The sequence below is a fragment of the Rhinolophus hipposideros genome (assembly GCF_964194185.1).
Source record: "Rhinolophus hipposideros genome assembly, chromosome: 3".
Lineage (NCBI taxonomy): Eukaryota > Metazoa > Chordata > Mammalia > Chiroptera > Rhinolophidae > Rhinolophus > Rhinolophus hipposideros.
The window spans coordinates 49,950,315-49,971,746 of record NC_138049.1 but is presented as its reverse complement, the minus strand read 5'-3'; positions in this window follow the sequence as shown (position 1 = coordinate 49,971,746).

Genomic DNA, 21,432 nt, shown 5'->3' with positions numbered 1-21,432 from the left:
AAAGAAAAAACATAAAGATAAAAGGGAAAGGGGGTCAATATAAAAGCTGTACATACTTATTTCCCTCTGTACAGTAGGAAACACGCTCTTAACATTGTTGAGTCACGGTGTGTTGCTATTATATTACTCATGCAAGATATTTTCCCTGGTGATCATATGTAACCATTTCTGTGAAGAAGTTCCTATATCTCTTTTATTTAGAATAAAAGAGAAATTTTCAGCAAATACAAATTCATGATGAAGCTAGGTTGGGTTTTTTTTTGTAGAAAAAAAGAAGCTTTTGCTTTAAAAAAGAATTAAAAATGAAATTATGAAATTAATAGCTATTCAAGTAGAGGATGTTGAAGAATCTGATTACACAGTATTTCTAGATAAATATCCATTTTTTTTTCTTTGATAGTATAGCCCTAGTCCTTTAGGGATTTATAATTAAAGTAAATAAGAAAAATTTTGAGTAAGAACTTGAATCATCCTGCCATGATGAATATTACAGTGTTTAGACAAAAACAAAACCAGCTTTCAAAGGCATTGGAGGAAATGATTTACAAGAACTTGGTACTGGAAGGTCTTATTTAGTTTACAACCACATATTCCCTTTACCTCAAAGGTTAAAAGAATGCACCTTCATTGATGTTATTAATGGGGTGAATGGTTTGACTAGATTTGTGGGTTCAGCATTATACCTCACAATGATTTAAGGAAAAATCTGCCCGAGAGGTTTAAAATTGTCTCCTTAACAGAGATTCTCTTCACAAAGCTGCAAAGTCCTGACAATTGAGAGCAATGGGCACAGTTCAAAGAGTACTCTAAGGAGGAAAGGGAACCCTTTCTTATGTGCCAGATATTGTACTAGGTTTTACATAAGTGAGTTCGTTGACTCTTCCCAACAACTACGGGTCCTAGACTTTAGTGTTGACACAGTTCAGGAGCTGGGCAGGAGAGATAGCTTGCTCACTGGAAGTCACACGTTTACTGATGGCAGAGTTGGGATTTCAACCTAGTTTCTGTCTGATTCCAGGTCTTTTCAAGAAATATTTTCTCTTTTGTTTTTTGCAGTGTCACTTTAATGTCTCTAGGTGTGGGCTTTTTTTCTTTCTTTCTTCCCTTTTCAGGCTGATTGGACTTTGTCAAGCAGGATTTAAATTTCTGACCATGTGGGTTAATGTTTTTAAAAAGTTCTGAAAAACTCTCAGTCTTTGTTTCTTACAATATTGCTCTTCTCCTTTCTCCTTTGAAATAAATATATTGAAATAAATATATGTTAACCCTTCACACTGTAGCCTCCATGCTTCTTACCCTCTCTTTTTTATTTGCTACTGTTTCTCTGTGCTTCACTCTAGACTGTTTCTTTGGAACTATTTTCCATTTCATTGATTCTTTCTTCAGCTACCTATCTGTTGTTCTCTCAATTTCAAGTATTGTATTTTTTTTCCCTTAGTTCCATACTTTATACTTGGTTATTTCTCAAATCTGCAATATCACCTTTTAAATTTCCAGTTACTTGCTAAAGTTTCCAAGGTTGCCCTTTATCACCATAAACACTGTAAGCAAAGTTGTATGATCATTTGTGTCTAATAATTCCACTATTTGGAGTTCCTATGGGCCTCTTTATGCATTCTGTTTGTTTGTCATGGCTCTTGTTCGTTTTGTTTTCTCTCTTCATGGACCTCGTTGTTTTATTTTTGTTGGGCATTGTATTTGGGAAAAAAATACTTATAGAATTCAATTGGACCTAAGATGATATTTCCTTCCTCTAGAAAATTCTCCTGCCAGTTCCTAAGGTGCTAGTAATTCATAGATTGCAATCTGCAGCCTCAATTCCGTGGTGTAGCTCTTTGGAGTCCCAGCCTGGGACCTGGGGGCAGGGGTCAGCAGCTTCTAACCCTAGTAGGTACTAGACTCTAGTTTGTGATACTGCTTCCCACCACCTCCCTGCTCTCACAAAATCATCTTTTGGCTGCTTCTTCCAGACTTAAGACATCAGACTAACGGTAGGAAAGGCTCTACTTTCCTCTTCAAAATTTTGGCCTAGTAAATCCTTACTATCATTTGTCTCTATGATGCTTTGAAGATTTTTTTTTTCAATTTCATCCAGATTTTACAATTGTCGTCAGTGGAAGAACTGGACCAAATGACATTATCTGCTATTTCAGCTAGAAGTCACTTCTTGTTCTTTTCATGATTAGCTTTGCTTCCTGAATCCACACCAGCAAACTATCCTTTATTGCAGAAATTTGGACTAAGCTCAGAGAAAGTTGAAGCTTGACGGCCACTTCAATGAAAAGTGAGAGCTAACAAAATGCCTGGCAGACTGCCAGTTGTCCTGAAATGTTCATTTTTCATTTTTACTAAGATCTCCAGGTGATTCGCATGCACGCGATAATTTGAGAATCATTTAGCTCTTTCGTGTTCCTGGTTGGTTTGTTGACAGAAGAGAGAGAGAGAGAGAGAGAGAGAGAGAGAGAGAGAGAGAGAGAGAGAGAGAGACGACAGTCTGCAGTCTGATTATGTTATTTTCAATTATTTGTAGAACTCATAATCAGACCTGACTGAGTAGTTGATAGCAATCACATATACTAATTCAGAAATAAACTGCTTCTGCCCTTGCTCTTCCCTCTGCCTGGTATTTTCTCTCCCACATCTTCACAGAGCTCTTACCTCACTTCTTCAGGTCTTCAGAGAGCCCTTTTCTGTTCACCCTATCTGAAATGGCCTCTCTCATCTTCTACCCCCTGACTCTGCTTTATATTTCTTCATATTACTTATTCATTTCTAACATTATCAAATATATGTTTTTTAAATTTTAATTGTCTGCTTCTCTCATTCCTGCACTAGAACGTGAGCTCAGTGGGAGCGAGGAACCTATCTGCTTTTCTCACCACATTATCACCGAGTCTCTGCTTACTCAATTAAAATGTGTTGTCCCATTTTCTGAAAAATATAACACTAGTGATTTGGTAGCACAAATTGCTTTTCAATTTTCTTTTCATGAGAAAAAAATTCAAGAAGACTTTATTCTAGCTCATAATTTTCTACTAATTTTTCAGTTGACAATTCTTTTTTATTTAAGTATATTTTAAACACTGTGCTTATTGCACAAACTTGTTGGTGATATAAAAATATCAAATAAATAAATTTTCCACAATTGCACTTTTAACTAGTTAGCTGTTTTTATTTTTGCCTACTGTGATCCAATTCTTATCTATATGGATGAACTTAGATTTTTAAGTCAATTGGTGAGGTCTGCTGAACTGACAAATATAGATGACATATAATCAGACTTTCTCAGAGCTAGGGATTTGGGGTACATTTTTCTCATTAATATTTTTTTATTCTTTTGTGTTATAAATATTTAGATTTTTAAACAGTGTAAGTGATAAAATTATTCAAAGATTTAACTTTAAAATAATTATATAAAAAATCCAGAGTTCTTAAGGAACACGGGTCATGCCAACTTGCAAAGGGCAGGGATAAAAAGCCAGAAGGTGATATTAAGATGGTTTCTTACTCACCATATTCAATGAGGCATGAAAATTGCTTAAATGTAAAAGAAACCTTTTCGAATAGGGGAAATAAAGAATGACTTTTCCAAAAAAGGAAAACTCTTTAAGTCATGTATGTGCCTACCATAATATTGAAGATGTAATACTAACCCTAAGAATCATCATACCATGTTCATTCTTTACTCAATTCTTTAAGCTTTTAAATGTCATTTGCCTGTATCAGTTTAACCACAATCATGTCAGTCCAACCATCTGGACACTATTTTCACGGTGATACCACTTGGATGCATTTAAACAAAATTCAGCAGCTAATTGTTAATAAAGTAGGAAGTACCAAGTTCACTGCATTGCATTACAAGTCAGAAGCAACAAATAAATTATGCCCACTGGATAGCAACTTGGCAATAAAATTTACTTTTTTTTATCGCTTCTTGGCCTTTTGGCTAAGATCAAGTGTAAATTTACTTTTTTATACAAAAACAATGGATGAATCTCGAAAACATTAAGCTGAATAAAGAAAGGCAGACACATGCTGTACTTATGTATGGTATTGATGTAGGATATTTTCTTTGTGAGTGCTGGGATCGTGCTCGTGAGACCGAAGAATGGAAACAAGGACCAAGGTGAGGAGTTTTTTTAAAAAAAGAGGATAGTTTATTGAAAGCAAAGGGTCAGAGCTCCCGAGCAGGAGGGAGTCCCGAATTGGGGTGCCCGGTGACTAAGACAAAAGCTCTTGCTTTTATACCTTCCTTTGCATACTTGGGGAAAGGGGCCTGTGCCTTCTAATGGAATTTGTCTATCAGGTTTGTCCTGTTTGCCCACCCTAAAGGGATTAATGAAATAACCCATTCCTATCTATCAGATCTGCTCCTTTGTCCCGTCAAAAGGGACTTACGAGATAATTTTTTAACCTCAAGGCGTGTTCTCATATCTTTGTCCTGGAATGAAGGAGACATTCCAGAACCTGGAATGGTTGCCTTTTGCTTATTTCACTGGGGATCTTTGCTGTCTGCCTAACAACATGTTAACTAACCTGTCTCAGTACCATTTATATGAGATTCTAGAAAAGGCAAAACTGATCTATATAGTGGCAGAAATCAGGTTACTGGTTAGCTTAGGCCAGGGAGAAGAGGCACTGAATGCAAAAGGGCACAAAGAATTTTTGGGGGCGACAGAAATTTTTATATTTGATTGCGGTGATGGTCACGTGGTTGTATACATTTGTCAAACTCATAAAATTGCACACCTAAAATGAATGTATTTTGTTGTATGTAAATTATACCTAACAAAGTTGATTTGAAAAAGATATTTAAGTCCATCATCCCCAAACTTTTACTCCAGGTACTTTTCTTATTAAAACAATTCCCAGACTCATTCATTATAATGATGATTATTGCATTATCTATTAAAAATTCTTATTTACTGTGCAGTAACACTCCCAGTAATAATATTATTTATTAGCCATGTTTTATTAAACTGTTCTTCATGTTATTTAGTAAACATCTTCTTTAGGATCTGCCTGATAGGAGCATCCACACCTCAATGCTTTTCAACAAAACTTTCTCATTGGTTTGTTCTTATCTGCTAAGAAATAATAATAAAGAATAAAACAAACTTGGCATTTCTGAGAAGTTTTGGCAATCACAATCCATGCTAGCTGGTTCTGTTGCTGCCTGTTAACAAGCCAGTTACTTTTTACACTCAGATTGAGAAAGTCATTATTTTTCTTTGTTGGTTGTAATTCTGCTGATGCTGGCGCTCTTATTATAGCAATCCTGAAACTCAGTTGGCTAGCATTGATTTGTAGACTCTGGGTCTTTACTGATAACCTTTACTGACCTTGTAAGATTCACAGATCCTCATTATGGCAAAAGTCCGAAGTGCTTCATGAAACAAAATGTTTCGACAGAAGCATGTGATTCTGTGAATATGGACTGAAGAGAGGTGGCTCTGCAATGACAGGCCATGCTACCTAAACCAACAGTTATCTTTGAAAAGCCTACTGTAAAATACTCACATGCATGTGTTTGTTTCTTCTCCCACAAGCACATCTAACTCCCTATTCCCGTGTCCTTTTTGTCCAAGGACATTAAGACATGCCTTGAATTCTGATAATGTCTGCATCAACACAAAAACCACTAAGTCTTATACATATCTGTATTGACATAGATTGAGATCCTTTCCAGCAGTCATAGCAAAATTGAATTCCTGCGTAAGATAATTGTTTCCCATAGTAAGATATAATCTCTTAACTCTTTTACCATTGGTTTCTTATCATTAAATTGGGAGAATTATGTTTGGGAATGTGAATGTATTAGTGAAGAAAATAATGTTATAAAACCCAGAGAAGCAGCTTTTTATTGGTATTCATATAAAACAAATCTTTATTTCCTGGAAGAGCAAAGCAAATGATGACATTCCCTATCGTCAATTCATCCATTCATAAATTTCCTTGATTGTCCACCCACAGTATCTAGAAGCCTGTTTTACATGCTCTCTGGAGCATTAGGAGAAAAAACACTGGAGGAGGTGTTTTTACCCCAAGTAATGTAAATTTTAATTAGTATTAAATGAGAAATGTATAAGAACAGTGTGTGTCTGTGTGTGTGTACATACGAGTATACACACATATCTACGTTTATCTATCTTCATCATCATCATCTAATTTGGCAGCTAAATACAGAGATTAACTAGGGGTGGTGGGTGTGTTTTGTTTTGTTTTCACACTGAGGTTGAAACCTTTTATTGGCACAGTTGTTCCTTTCCTTGCTAAATTAACAGGGTGAAGCAGTGATTTTTAAACAGAAAAAGCTGGTTTCTTATAAACTACTTTCACTGTGGTATTAGCAGTTGGTAGGTCAGTCAAATCATAGAACATTCAGTTTTGTTTTAAGGAGACGATCTGTAAAACTAGTATGGCTCTTCCATCCGTTAGACTCTTTGATTCACATAATCAGCTGAGGTGCACAAAACTAACAAACGGAAACTTCTGTTAAAAAAGAATCATATCAAGGACAAGACCAGGGAAAGTAAGTGGGTTGGAAAGTGCACTTAACATTAAAAAAAAAAAAAAATCTCTTCAAGTACTGCCACTTCTTCCTCTTCAAGTAAAGGCTCTAGGTGGATCATGTATTAGACTTTAAACAGACATAGGTGGCTCCTCCTACAACAAGTGTGGGGACAGAGCCAGAAGTGCAGTTTCCAGGCTCTTGGCCTCACGTGGAAAAGTGCTGGCTCAGGTAGTAAATGGCCATCAACTGTGATTGAATGGCCATCAGCTGTAACCATTGAGCCACTGGCCACTAATATAACTGCTGTGGCTACGCTAGTAGGAAATGGGAGCTAGCAAGAAGATGGTGGCTTAGCTAGCAAGCGGCAGAGTGTGGATTGCAGATTGCAGAGAAGCGGATTGCTAGCAAGTGAGATTGTTTGGCAGACAAGTGGATAGCGTGTTGCGGATAGTGTGGCTCCTGCCTCCTGTGCCAACGAGACTATAGTGGTATGACTCCCCCATCTATGGCTCCGTGGGTGTTCCTTTTTGGCCTCACCACGTCCTGTGTTCTTATGTGGGGAGCGGGACCAGAGACCCCACAGGCCGTCCTGCATGACAACAAGTATAGAAAGGACTTGCTATATGAGAGTACCAGTTGGATCTTCAATATTCCCCAACAACCTTTCATTTTAGGGAGAACCATAGCCTACAGTTGACATTGGCAGAATGATATAGCTTTTAGTGTACTCATTTGTTTTCACCAAGGCCCCTTACCAGTTGGGGCGGAGGACCAAGCTGTCTCCAGGAGGATTCCCTCGTAGTTGGCCCAAGGCCACGCCCACTTCCTGTCTTCACAGGGCTGTTCAACAGGAGGCCTGTAGCCCTCCCCTGCCACCCAGCTTTCATCAGGAACATCCCAGACCATCAGTACATGTTTCTATAATCTTGAACCATGAAAAAATAGGGCTGAGGTCTCAAGCATTTCCTTCCAGAAGGCTTCTTGCCTCCCAATGAAAATAACCACCCTTTTTCAAAAAAACTTTAAGGTCTATGTAATAATAGCAGTGATGGTGTGTGTTACATGAAGATTCCTGCAGACTAGGTTCTTACTACACCAGAGACATGTTAAACCTGCCCATCTACGTCCCCTCCACCTCTTTCAAACAAGAAGTATAATTCAGGGACGTTCAGGATCAAAATTTAAAGCTGCCTGCTGCATGTTTACCTGAAAGAAATTATACAAAATATGCACTCTCGTACATATAAATCCACATTTAATGTTAAAACACTCATTTAAATTTAGATAAATATTTAAAATTGTACTTTCAAATATTTAAGTAAAATTGACAACTTAAGAAAGGTTTAATGTTTACTCGATGGTTTTGCCTAAATCCTGGTCCATTGTCAATCTGAGTATAAATACTTGAGTTTGAGTGGAAATGATAATTGACTTGCAAAAAGTACAAAACAAGTGCTTTAGAAACTTATGGGAGGAAAAGAAATTATTTCTGTTTGGAAAATATCCAAGGAAAAGTTAATGGAGGAGAGTTTATGTTCAGCTGTAGCATCACTTGCATAGACTTGCGCCAACCACACGCACATATCTTTGATTTGCACAATGCTGCTCCCTTCCCAGTCCTTCCTTTTCTCTTCCTGCAGGTTAGACCCTGAATGCAGCACTGACTCAGCTTTGACAACACAGACAATGATAATGCCCTGGGGTCCTGCTCCTGCCTTGTGGTCGGGGAAAGGCAGCATCCCCTGGGAACTATTAGAACTACAGACTCTCAGGCCTCACCCAGACTACTTACTACTGTGTTTTCCCGAAAATAAGACCTAGCCGGACCATCAGCTCTAGTGCGTCTTTTGGAGCAAACATTAATATAAGACCGGGTCTTAATTAACTATAAGACCAGGTCATATTAATGTTTGTTTCAAAGGACGTATTAGAGCTGATGGTCCGGCTAGATCTCATTTTCGGGGAAACACGGTAAAATGGAATCTGCATTTTAACAGGATCCCTAGGGAATTCACAAACACATTGAAGTTTGAGGCACACTGGCCAGGAGATGGCCGAGCCATGACTTGGGAACTTGAGGCCTCACTTGAGCAGAGCTATCCCACTGACCTGCCTCACTCTCTTTGAAACTACTATGCAGAGGGAGAAAGAAACTTTATTATTATTATTATTATTATTATTATTATTACTGTTATTAAAGTGATGGTTTTTGGAATGTCTTTATTACTAAAGCTTAGATTTCTCCTAATACAAATAACTAGTGTGACACTGTCCCGCAGGGTCTCATTTGTCAGACCCTATTTTAAATTTCCTCTGGAAGTACCTATGCCCAAATGGATCAGTCTTAAAACCCTGCCACAAACCTGCAGTCTTCTCAGCTTAAGGATTTACCAAGTGAGACTTTAGGACCCAAACAGAGCTCCTACTACTAACTAGTGATCCTTATCCTAGAAGTGTCAGCCACTCAGACACCATCAGCAAAGTCAGAAACTGGAAAAGAAAGAGTTCCTAATGGAAAGTCACTTGGAGTGAAGACTGGAAGTCAAGAGGAATTGTAGGAGATGAAATTAGAGCTACAGTAAAGAAAGCTCTGGGGCCCTCAGGTCTGTCTGGAGCAGCTCCCTCTCAGCTGCCTTCCCCACACGCCCAGCCTGAACTCCTGTCCTCCCAACGTCCACTGGCCTGTTCAGACACTGTGGTCTCTGCCCTGTCCAGCTACACTCAAAGGTTGTTTCAAGGTCAGCATCTTATCTATGAAGGAAATGACAAAACTGTATTCTTAAATGATACTTCCCACATGAACTCAATCTTGTTTAAATATCTGAACAGCTAACATGTCTCAGCCTGCTATGCGGCCTTCTTCTCAGTTAACTGTTTACATGCATCTCCAGACTCAATTTCCCCCACTCTTCTGATCGCAGGCCTGCTCCACATGCCTATTCTTTGTTTTTAACACACAAAACGTTTTGCCATTCCATTGGAATGTTCCTTTTCCAATCTCTGGTGTTGACATGCTTTCTTCTATAGCTTGAATGTTCTTTTTTCCAGAACCCCAACCTCTCTCTATCTGGGGAAGTCATTCTTCAGACCTAGTTTAATGATTCTTTCTCCCAGAAGTTTTTCCCCAAGTCTACCTTGGCTGTAGGTATCTCCCTCTTCGTCTATGGAAGTTAGTAGCTCATAACACACAGTATTTTTAGTTATTTTCTCCTCTTACTTTCAAATTATCTGGAAATATCTAGAGGAATATATCTAGAGGGATAAACATTGTATTTAAATTCACTTTTGAATTCTCCATGGCAGAGCCTGACATATAGAAGGTAAATGGCTGTTTGCTAAATAAATTATCTTCTCCATCCTGTTCTCTCTGGGCCCATTTATACTTAACAGAGCTTCTTTTGTAAAACGTATGTACACAGATCTCTGGCTGGTTGCAAGCCTCCAATCTCAGGACCCATGTATACGTTTTAAAAATCTATGAGCACTCAGAGGGCCTAATGTAATTTGTAAACAGAAGGTACCCAAATAATATTGATTGATCAGTTGAATGAAAGGTTTTCTTTAAGGAGTCTTTAAATAGTCTGCCAAATCACTGAAGCAAAATTTTGAATTTTCCTCCAGATTTAAAACACAATAGTAAGTCTGGGTGGGGCCTGAGAGTCTGTATTTCTAATAGTTCCCAGGGGATGCTGCCTTTCCCCACCACAAGGCAGGAGCAGGACCCAAGGGCATTATCATTGTCTGTGTTGTCAAAGCCGAGTCACTGCTGCATTCAGGGTCTAACCTGCAGGAAGAGAAAAAGGAGAGTGGCAGAGGCTCCCTTCATGACTTGGAGATGGTACTTACCATTTCTGCTAATGTTCTTTGCATGAAATCTTAGTTAAATGGCCACACCAAACTGCAAGGACGTCTGAGACATGGAATCTTGCTAGGCAGCCATGTACACAGCTACGTTTTTTTTCTGCTACATTTAAAGAGCAGGGAGCAGATGTTGGCAGACAGCTCACAGTCCCTGCCACATTATTCTGTCTAATGCCCCCTCATGCATCTCCCATAGACCTCGAGTGGTCACCCAATAAGGTGAGGTGTACTCAGAAAACTGTCCAGGACACTTTCCAGACCTGCACTTCACAGCATTCTTTCCTTCAGCACATTCTTGAAATATTCTGTTCCTGGAATTTCCTGAGTACAGAGGTGGCTTATTTAGGCAAGAATGTGAGAGGAGGCTTTCTCTTTCTACCTCCATGACTTTGGAGGTGAACAAGATGACCAAATTATACCTCCTCAAGGTCTACTTGTTTAATGCTTCCTTTTTGGTGAGAATGAATTGCTGCTTCAAACCCAATAACACATTATTAGCAAAAACAGTCTTGCTCGGCTAGATCAACTGGGCTGCAGGTTTTCCTATCCAATGAGTGAGAAAAGATAATGAAGGAGACCAGACCATTGGCAAGGTTCACAGGCAGCTGAGAGTGGGTCATAATCATAGTACATTTACAATAAAGCCCCAGTTTATATGCAGACAGCAATGTTAGGTAGTCAAATAGCTCAAGGACATTGAATGAAAAACTTACTGTTCTTGAATGATGACATTTGCCCTTCCGTTTTTATTTACCTGATTCAAAAGGTAAATAATCTTTTTTTTAATGTCTGGCTTTTTCACTGAAGGAAATTTTCATTTCCTGATAGTCTTCTCAATACTCAAGCGAATGACATAAAATTAACTAAAATGGAATGATGTAATAATCTGTTTTAGCCGAAAGGCTCGAAGGGCAAAGAATAATCGAGTAAGCACTCCATGGCTGCTTTAATATGTCCTTGATAAACGAATGTGTAGAAAGAGATACTAAGCTACTCTCTGAAAAAAAAATTAAATATGTATATTCTCCCCTCAAAATCCAGGCCTAGGGATCAATGAGCCCTTAGTTGAATTTTCTCCCCAGCATGCCATTTCTATGCTGTCGTTCATTGAAATGAAAAATTTCCAAGTAGGAAAAATACCCTGAAATATTACTTTGAAAATCAAATAAAGCTACCATGTCCTTTCATTAGCTCAAACAGTTGCTTCCAATTACTGTGACTAGATTTTCTCATTTGTGCTTTTTAGAGAAACAATATGTATTTTAGGAGGAAAGCTGAGAACTGAATCATTTTATGGAGATGTTTAGGACGGTAGCAGTGGTCTAGAAGAGCAGGAAAAATTCTCCCTGGATTCTGAGTCAGAAGCTGGAGTTTTAAATCCCAGCCACCTAATGTTCAATAATCATGATGATGAAGATAATGATGACAATAATAGCCAGTATCTACAAAGTGCTTGCTGAGAACGTGGCACTGTTCAAATGCCGCCCGTGTCTTAAGTCATTTAATCCTCATAGAAACTCTTTCAGGCAGGTAATGTTAGAATCCCCAGTTTATAGCTGAGAGAAAAATGAGGCACAGAGATGCTTAGTAACTCTTCTAAGGTCATACAGCTAGTATAGCAGACACCACTCACCCAAGACCTATTTCTTTGTGGGCACAGAGGCAGCCGACATTTTCCAGCCTCTTGCGTAGTAAGAGTGGCCACTGAACTGAAATACCAGCTGATGGAATGTGAGAGATATGTGCCGTTTCTAGAATAAATTTTTTTAGAAACAGGAGTGCCCCCTCCATGTTCTTCCAAACTTCTGCCTGCTGGATGCAGATGCTAATGAGGCAGCGGGGGTGGTGGAGCCACAGGTGGAAGGAGCCTGGGCCCTCGCCTCACTTCCAGCGATCAGGAACACCCTCCTTGCAGTATCACGTAGATAAAAACAACTTCTACTCCGAACCACTACGCCGTCGAGGGTCTACTTGCTACCACATTGTAGCCCGCCCTAGCTAAGCTAACACACCAGGAAGTGGTGGAATAGGGATTTGAATACAGGCAGTCTGGCTGGATAATGTACCTGGGTTAAATCACTTAACCTACTTGTTCATTTGAGAAATGGGCATGATTGTTACAAGCTGTCTCTCCGGGCTGCTAAGCCAGGGTCCTGAGGTTTCCAGAAGACTGAATTCTTCTGGAGAAGACTGTACAATTCCGGAGGCAATCTGGGACAGAGTAAGAAGTACCTTGGGAAGGTGTTCTGCTTGGCTTTGGTTAATATTCTGTCCGGGATCAGAGGCTTGGCATATAGCTAGGGCCAGCAGACCCCCTATCTTTGGGGACCTTACTCATCAGCTGGGCTTCTACAGGTTCTATGATGCTCCTTCCACCATCACCAGCTCCAGATGAGATGTCTTTTGGCCCAGCTGCAGCCCATCCCTTCTCTGTACTGTGTGCCATGGCTTTCCTTCTAGGGGAGTAGACCAGTTCTCCTAACTCCAGTCCCTCCCACTACAGCTTTCTTTCTCGTCCCTGCCCCCCTCTACTGCTGAGATCCCAGTGTGACACAGTCAACTTGCCTCATCACCCTGGTAGTGTCTGCTCTGCCTACCTGAAAGGGTTATTGTAAGGATGAATTCGGGTGTATAAATGTCATGCGGGAGACCCTGCTCGCTGCACCATGTGTCATGAGGGGTGGCAGGTGGGGTGTCAGCTCCCGCTCCCCACATAAGAACTCAGGATATGGTGAGGCCAAAAAGGAACACCCACGGAGCCATAGGTAGGGGAGTCATACCACTATATTCTCGCTGGTGGCTGGGTTGGAGACACAGGAAGCAGGAGCCACACTGTCTGCAACCTGCTGTCCACTTCTCTGCAATCTGCAACCCGCACTCCACCGTGCTAACTGCAATCTGCACTTGCCAGCCACCATCTTCTTGCTAGCCCCCATTTTTTCTGTTAGCATAGCCACAGAAGTTATATTAGTGGCCAATGGCTCACTGGTTATAGCTGACGGCCATCTAATTACAGCTGATGGCCAGCCAATCACAGTTGATGGCCATTTACTACCTGAGCCAGCACTTTTCTATGTGAGGCCGAGATCCTGGAAACTGCTCTCTGGGGCTCTGTCCCCACAATAAAAATACGTTGCAAATGTATGGTATGAAATTAGATGTGATTATTATTATTATTTTTTGAAGATTTTATTGGGGAAGGGGTACAGGACTTCATTGGGGGAACAGTGTGTACTCCCAGGATTTTTTTTTTCCAAGTCAAGTTGTTGTCCTTTCAGTCTTAGTTGTGGAGGGCGCAGCTCAGCTCCAGGTCCAGTTGTTGTTGTTAGTTGCAGGGGGCACAGCCCACCATCTCTTTTAGGACTCGAGGAATTGAACTGGCAACCTTGTGGTTGAGAGCCCACTGGCCCATGTGGGAATCGAATCGGCAGTCTTCGGAGTTAGGAGCATGGAGCTCCAACTGCCTGAGCCACTGGGCCGGCCTAGATGTGATTATTAACATGTTTAAATCTTTAATTCTCATGTGAAAGGGCGGTTTTTATTTTGTTCAAATAGATATTAGTTGAGGAAATGATCCCACATGGGTTTTGAACAAGAGTTTTTAAAATTTGATTTTACAGGTAAAATTAATCCAAATGTGCGTTGTGCTGTTAAGAGAGTTTGAGAAATAATTGGAGTGGAAAACGAAGGTGGTGTTGGAGTACAGAAGTATTAATAATTACCAAAGTTCACAATTGAGAGGTGTTAATAGCTGCAAATAACACATTCACTAGCAATTCTTAATGGCAGAGACTGCTGGTTTCTTTGTGGTTTCTTCTATGCTGAATTATGGCATGGAAGCAAACTGTTAATTATAGAAACCTGAGATGAAGCCTTCCTTACTCTGACCTATGGCTCTTATTTGCCCATCTTTGGCAGATGCTTTCCCAGGGAATCACAGGCTCTGCCCGTGGCTTTGGAAGTGTTTCTATAATACTCATTTCAGTTCACGAGGAGAAAGCTGTCTTCTCGATCCATTTGTCCTGTCTGGTTGATTTTAAGGAATCAGGTTTCAGCTTCCAGGCAAAGTGATTCAGAATAAATGAAACAGAAACACCAGGATGAAGAGGACACTTTTGTTTGCTTGAGTCAGTGGCCAATGCATTATACATTATAAAATATGCATGTATTATATAATATATGAAATATACATTTAGAGCTTTTATTTTGAAATAATTTTAGATTCATAGAAAATCACAAATATAGCACAGAGTTCCTATATACTCTTCCGTAGCTTCTCCTAATGTTAACATCTTACATAACCATAATGTATTTGCAAACTAAGAAATTAACACTGGAATACTATTAACTACAGACCTTATTCACATTTCAGTAGCTCTTCCCTACTATCCTTTTTCTGATCCAGGATCCTATCCAAGTTATCACCTTGCATGTAGTTATAATGTGTCTGTAATCTCCTCTGGTCTGTGACAGTTTCTCAGTCTTTCCTTATTATATCACAGGTATTTTGTAGATTGTCCCTCAATTTTTGATTTGTTTGATATTTACTTATGACTAGATTGGGATAAGAGGTTTTGGGAACAAATACTACAGAGGCAAAGTGCCATTCTCATCACATCATATCAAGGAATATATATGGTGCACTTCACTTATCACAGGTGGTGCTGACCACGATAACCTGGCCAAGGGGTGTTGTCTAGGTAGCGCCATTGTAAGTTACCTCTGCCACTTGCCGCAGTCCATCCTTTGGAAGCAAGTCACTAAATCCAGGAGGAAAGAGATTAAGCTCCTCTTAATGAAGGGTGGAGTATTTATATAAATTATCTGAAATTCTCGTCTCCCACAATTATTCCTTCAATCATTTATATCAGCATGGACTCATGGATATTTATGTTATACTTTGGGTTATAATCCAATGCTATGTTATTTGTTTCATTGCTCATATTATTCCAGCTTTGAGTATTATTCCACTGGGAACTATTTCAAGTTCACTCTTGAGTCTTTCTGACATACTATGTCTTTTTTTTACTTTTATTCGTTTATTTATTTTTGAGCATTTCCTTCCTTTCTAGAACTAAGAGATGCTCCCAGTTTATCCTGTATTTTCACCGTCTTACAATCAGCTATTTAGAATCCTACCTTATATTTAATACTACTCTGGAAGCTTCAGCAGTGTTATTGTTCTCTGTAGAGAAAACTTTGGCACAAAGCAGATCCACCTTAGGCCCAGACTGAAATTATTAAACTACAGTAAGTAGCATCAAGTGGCCCTACAGGGGGCCTGTGGGCAGAATCCTGACGATTTGTATTATGTGTGAGGTCCTAGGGGTCCCTCTTCTTGGTCTTCTAGAGTCGATGCAGAGAAATGTCAATCCTTTTGCCCAGTCTCTCAGCAGGAATTGGGATGCCTGCATCAAATATATCTGAGTCAATATGCCTTTGTGGTTGTTATTTGTGATTGTTAATCTTCCAGAATTAATCTAATCCTTCTATTGCCAGCAGTTGTTTCAGTTAGAAATCTCTTTTCTCCGTCATAAGTTGTTGTTGCAAGTTGCTGTCTGTGGATGTTATAAACAAGGAATAGACTGGAGATACCCTGTGGAGATTATGTATGAGAGAGAGGTTGAGTCATAGTGAATTGTCTGCTAGTAGTAGCAGAGAGGTTATATTGAAGAAAAATTGCTCACTGGTATTAATACATCTTTGGTCAGAATGTTCCTTTAAAAAGTTTACTATTTTTATAGCAGGATAGCCGATTGATATGCTGTTTTTCTGCTTTATTCATACCGTTGTAGAAGACACAAAGAATAAATAGTTAATATCCTTGACTCTGTGATATAATAAGAAATATAGAGGGTGCCAAAAAATGTATATACATTTTAAGAAAACATCTCTTAAAATATGTATACGTTTTTTAATTTTTTTGGCACCCCCAGTATATAGTTGGTCTTTGTCCTCAGTTCCTGGTACAGAACTCTTAAAACCCTTGGAATTTCCTGAGGGATAGGGATGAGAAGAGCATGTTTTGTTATTTATAATGAGCCCCTTTCAATCATACCTGAGTTTATGCTAATGAGGGGACTCCTGGAGGCTGGAGGCTGGTTGTCAGAAGAGCCAACCAAGCAATTAAAGCCTTAGAACTTTCAGTCCCGCCCCCTGGCCCCTGGGGAGAGGAGAGGGGCTGGAGATTGACTTAATCACCAATGGCTAATGATCTAATCTATCATGCCTATGTGATGAAGCCTCCATAAGAACCCGAAATGATGGAGTTCTAAGAGCTTCCAGGTCAGTGCATGCGTCCATGTGCTGAGAGGTTGATGCGCCCAACTTCACAGAGCCAGAAGCTCCTGTGCTCAGGGCCCTTCTGGACCTTGCCCTAGGGACCTCTTCATTTGGCTGTTCATTTGTGTATCGTTTATAATAAGCCAATAAATAGTAAGTAAAGAGTTTCTCTGAGCCATTATAGCAAAGCATTGAACCCGAGGAGGAGGTTATGGGAACCCCTAATTTGTAACCAAGGTGATCAGAAATATCAAAGGCTTGAGATTTGCGATTGGAATCTGAAGTGGAAATGCCGGACTGAGCCCTCAAGCAGTGGGGTCTGCGGCTAACTCCAGGAAGTCTGTCAGATTCCAATTAAATTGTAAGACACCCAGTTGGTGTCCAAAGTGTTGCAGAATTGGTTGATAATGTGAAAAAAAACACAAAAACAAAAACAAAAAAACCCCACACATTTGGGTGTCAGAAATGCTATGGATAGAGGAAGAGTTTATTCTTTTATCTCCTCTTCTTCTCCCTCTGCTTCCTTAACACACACACACACACACACACACACACACACACACACTCAACTCCATACATCAGGGATTAGCTCGTTGCTCTTGCACTCTGGGATCCATAAGGCCCTGGAAGGAATTTACAGTTACCACAGACTGGCTATCAAACTCAACAGAAGCAAGAATTTCAGTTAATTATCTGACAGGGAGAGGGAGGGTGTACTCTTCAAGATAGGAGGGGCTGAGATGGAATCTATAGAACCTACATTATCCTGGAGTTGTCTGGACTTTGGTGCAGGGGTAGGAGAAGTTGGAGTGGAATATCCTTATGTCAGCTTGAGGACAACAGGAAGCACGCTGAAAGGGACACTACTGAAGAGAGCCTGGGCCACAAGAAAAGAATCTGTAGTGCAATAGCAGTAGCCACAGACTGAGAATTTCTTGCAGGGCTCTTCCACAATTGTAGGAAGAGCAAGGAATCTCAAAAATGACAACAATATATATCAGCCTTAGTGAATGATGGCTATGGACCAGATTTGCTTTGATTAGAAAAGTAAGGAAAAATTACAGCATCTGAACTGGCTATCATAGGACTTAGCTCATAGTTGTAGTTATGGCTATGATTTACTACAGCAAAAGAATACCAAGCACATCAGAAAAGGGAAAAAGTACATGGGGCAAATCCAGGGAGTCCAGGTGTCAGCTTCCAAGCATCCTCTCCCAGTGGAGCTGCATAAGATGTGCCGAATTCTCCCAACAATGAGTTGTGACAATATACGTGAAATGCTGCAAACCAGAGAAGTTCATTAGAGACTCAGTGCCCAGGGTTTTTATTGGGGGCACCCTCTGCCTGGCAGATATCCAAATACCAAACTCCCAGAAGGAAAGTATGTATTCATCATAAACCACATTGTTTGTATAAATAGTTCAGACACAATGACCTACTCTTTTTTTAATTAAAATTGTGGGGTAACATTGGTTAGTAAAATTATATAGGTTTCAAGTGCACAATTCTATAATATATAATCTATACATTGCAGTGTGTGTTTACCACCCAGAGTCAGTTCTCCTTCCATCACCATGTATTTTACCCCCTTTTCCCTCTCTACCCCCAGCCCCGTCCCCTTTACCCTCTGGTAGCCACTAAACTGTTATCTGTATCTGTGAGTTTTTGTTTGTTTGTCTTGTTCATTTCTTGCTTTCAGTTTTATATTTCACATATGAGCGACATCATATGTTTCTCAACTTTTTCTGTCTGATTTATTTCACTTAGCATGATAATCTCAAGATCTGTCCATATTGTTGCACATGGTGGTATTTCATCTTTTCTTACAGCTGAGTAGTATTCCATTGTATATATACCACATCTCCTTTATCCAATCACTTATCAAAGTACACTTCGGTTTCCATGTCTTGGCCACCGTGAATAATGCTCCAGTGAACATAGGGATACATATATCTTTATGGATAAATGTTTTCATATTTTTGGGTAGATACCCAGGAGAGGGATTGCTGGGGCATGTGGTAGCTCTATTCTTAATTTTTTGAGGAACCTCCATACTGTTTTCCATAGTGTGCAATGAGCCACTCTTAGTAGTAGTTAATGGTGGAAACCCTCCCCAAATCTAAGTTCCCAGACACCAGCCAAGGGCCAACTTTGTAAACAGATGTTTTGAAACATAAGATTAAGCCTGTTAATGTTAACTCTTTTCTGCATAGCATGGATTAGGATTCTGTTTAGGTGGGAGAAGTTGATAGAAGAAACTTTGCTGTAAGTACTCTCACTCGCCTTCACTACGTATGGATACCATTGGTGGTTTTGACTGGCCCTTTGTCTCAGTTGTACCCTCAAGATTTTCAATTTATGGAGGTGACTGAGTGACAATGCAAAAGGCAATTACCATTGAAAGAGGAATTTATTACTGACAGTTCCCAAGAAGGTGGGGGTCAGGTCATGCAGGGCCACATGGGGAAGCAGCAGCTTTGTTCAGGAGGCAGAAGAGTGAAAAGAAAGCATGGCCCAGAGCCTTTATTGTATTTCCTTCAAGAAAGGCCAAGGCTGGACAGGGGAAACAGTTTAGGATTAGCTAGTTTGAATAATGTCAGTGGGCTCTGAGCTATAAGAGTGATCTCTGGTTTTCTGGTATCTGGCCCTGGGTTAATTTAGGGGAAATGTGGCTTGGTGTGTGAGAGTTAAATAAAGAAGGTGGTTGGGGATGTGGACTTGGAATTGATCAGTTTGTATATGAAAAACAGATTTGCAGATGAGTTGTTTATCATCTCTAGGAATTAGCTAGCCCTAGAAGGGACTTCTTTTCCCACTGGAAAGGCCCCCAAGATGTCAAAACATTATAAAATAAAAACCGTGGTTACTATGCCCTTAACCCAAGTTCCTTTTCCACAATAACCATGGAGCTATTTATAGTTAGCTCCATCTATGTCCATCTATCAGATTTCCACAAACAGGCAGATCTACTTATAAACAACAAGGACATTTTTGGTACAACTAGTGACAACCGGGACATGTCATGGACTCCTAAGGAAAATGATTTATGGACATTCAAGGAAATATTATAGGTACATTTGAGAAGATGATTGGAAACAGAAAAACAGAGGGATTCCACCTAGGTAGAAAGATCTATTTTATTAGAATGGATAGGTAATATGTGAATATTGGTTAAATATTTGGTTTGCATGAACCAGAGTATAGACTGAAATAAATCCAGTTGAATTGGGGCAATGGAGAAAGCGAGTTTGTCACTGGTTGTCATTAGATGTATGAATTGAAAAGCAACTGGAGTTACCTTTTTAGTTGGAAGATAAAGTGTTGAAAATCATATGTGAGAAAGAGAAGACTTGTATCTGAGAATGAGGGAATGAGAACGATTCAAGGAGCCTAGAGGTAGTTTGTAGGTAGTGAGGTCAGTAAAGAGGTTTGTAGGGAAACAAGCCAGAAACAATTAGGGGCTGGCCTAATAAGAATAATTAAAGAGAGGACAAATTCTCCGGTCTTGGTGATGTAAAGAATGGATGACAAAAAGGTAGAAACAACCCAAGGATCCAACAACAGATGAATGTGTACACAAAATGTTGTAAGAACATACAATGGAATATTATTCAGGTATAAAAAGGAATGAAATTCTGATACACACTACAACATGGCCCAACACAAAATGATAAATATTGCCATGATACTGCTTCTATGAGATAACTAGAATAGGTGAATTCACAGGGACAGAAAGTGGAATAGTGATTATCATGGAGCTGGTGGGGAGGAGGGAATGGGGAGTTATTTTGAATGGATACAAAGTTTGAATGATTAAAACGTTCTGGAGATAGTGGTGATGGTTACACAAGAATATGAATGTACTTAATAACACTGAATTGTATACTTAAAATGGTTAAAATGTTCAATTTTAGGTTATGTATATTTTACCATGATAAAAAAAGAAACACGATTGAATTAAAAGAGAGAGAGAATGGATAGCAGTTGAACAGTGACTCTAAGATGATAAGCATGGAAAACAAGATGGATAGTGGTGAGTCTGAGAGATTTGAGAATTTGATGGTTGGTAAAGCTGATACCAAGGTCATAGACTCTATATTCATATGGACCTATCAGCTTTCTCAAGTGCTTGGGCACTGACTTCTCCATTACTCCTCATTGAATACTGTATGAATGCATGGTTTTGGTGCAAGGAAGATGGGAGGAAGGACTGATAGCACAATATAACTGTATCAATGCTCCTGAAAAATAAATGCCTTATGACAATGAATCAGGAGATTGGTGTGTGTGTGTGTGTGTGTGTGTGTGTGTGTGTGTGTGTAACATAGAAAGACTATTCATTTATGGTAGTAATAAAACCATGGGGTATAACTCTAAGAACAACAAATCAAAGGAGTGGCCATTTTTGTGGAAAAAGTCCTAGATTAGGCCTCTGGATCTAGAGAACTAGTTCTTTCTATACCTTAACTGCTTGACCTTGGACAAGTCACTTATCCTCTCTGAATCTCAGTTTCCTAAATTGTCCTTTATTTCCATCCAAAATAAGGAAGCTATTCACTTTATTTCTAGTTTTTAGTGGTTCTCTTTTAAAATTTGAAATTTATATTGTGAATTTTGTCTAAAATCGATCAGTATCTCTATCTTTGGGGCTGGCACTATTGCTAGCCAACCCAAAGGCTAATCTTCATGTCTTCCTTGTCATAGGGTTTGAAAATGCCAGATGCTCACTTTGCCAGCCTATGTTCCATCAAAAACATGTGACAGAATCCTCACCC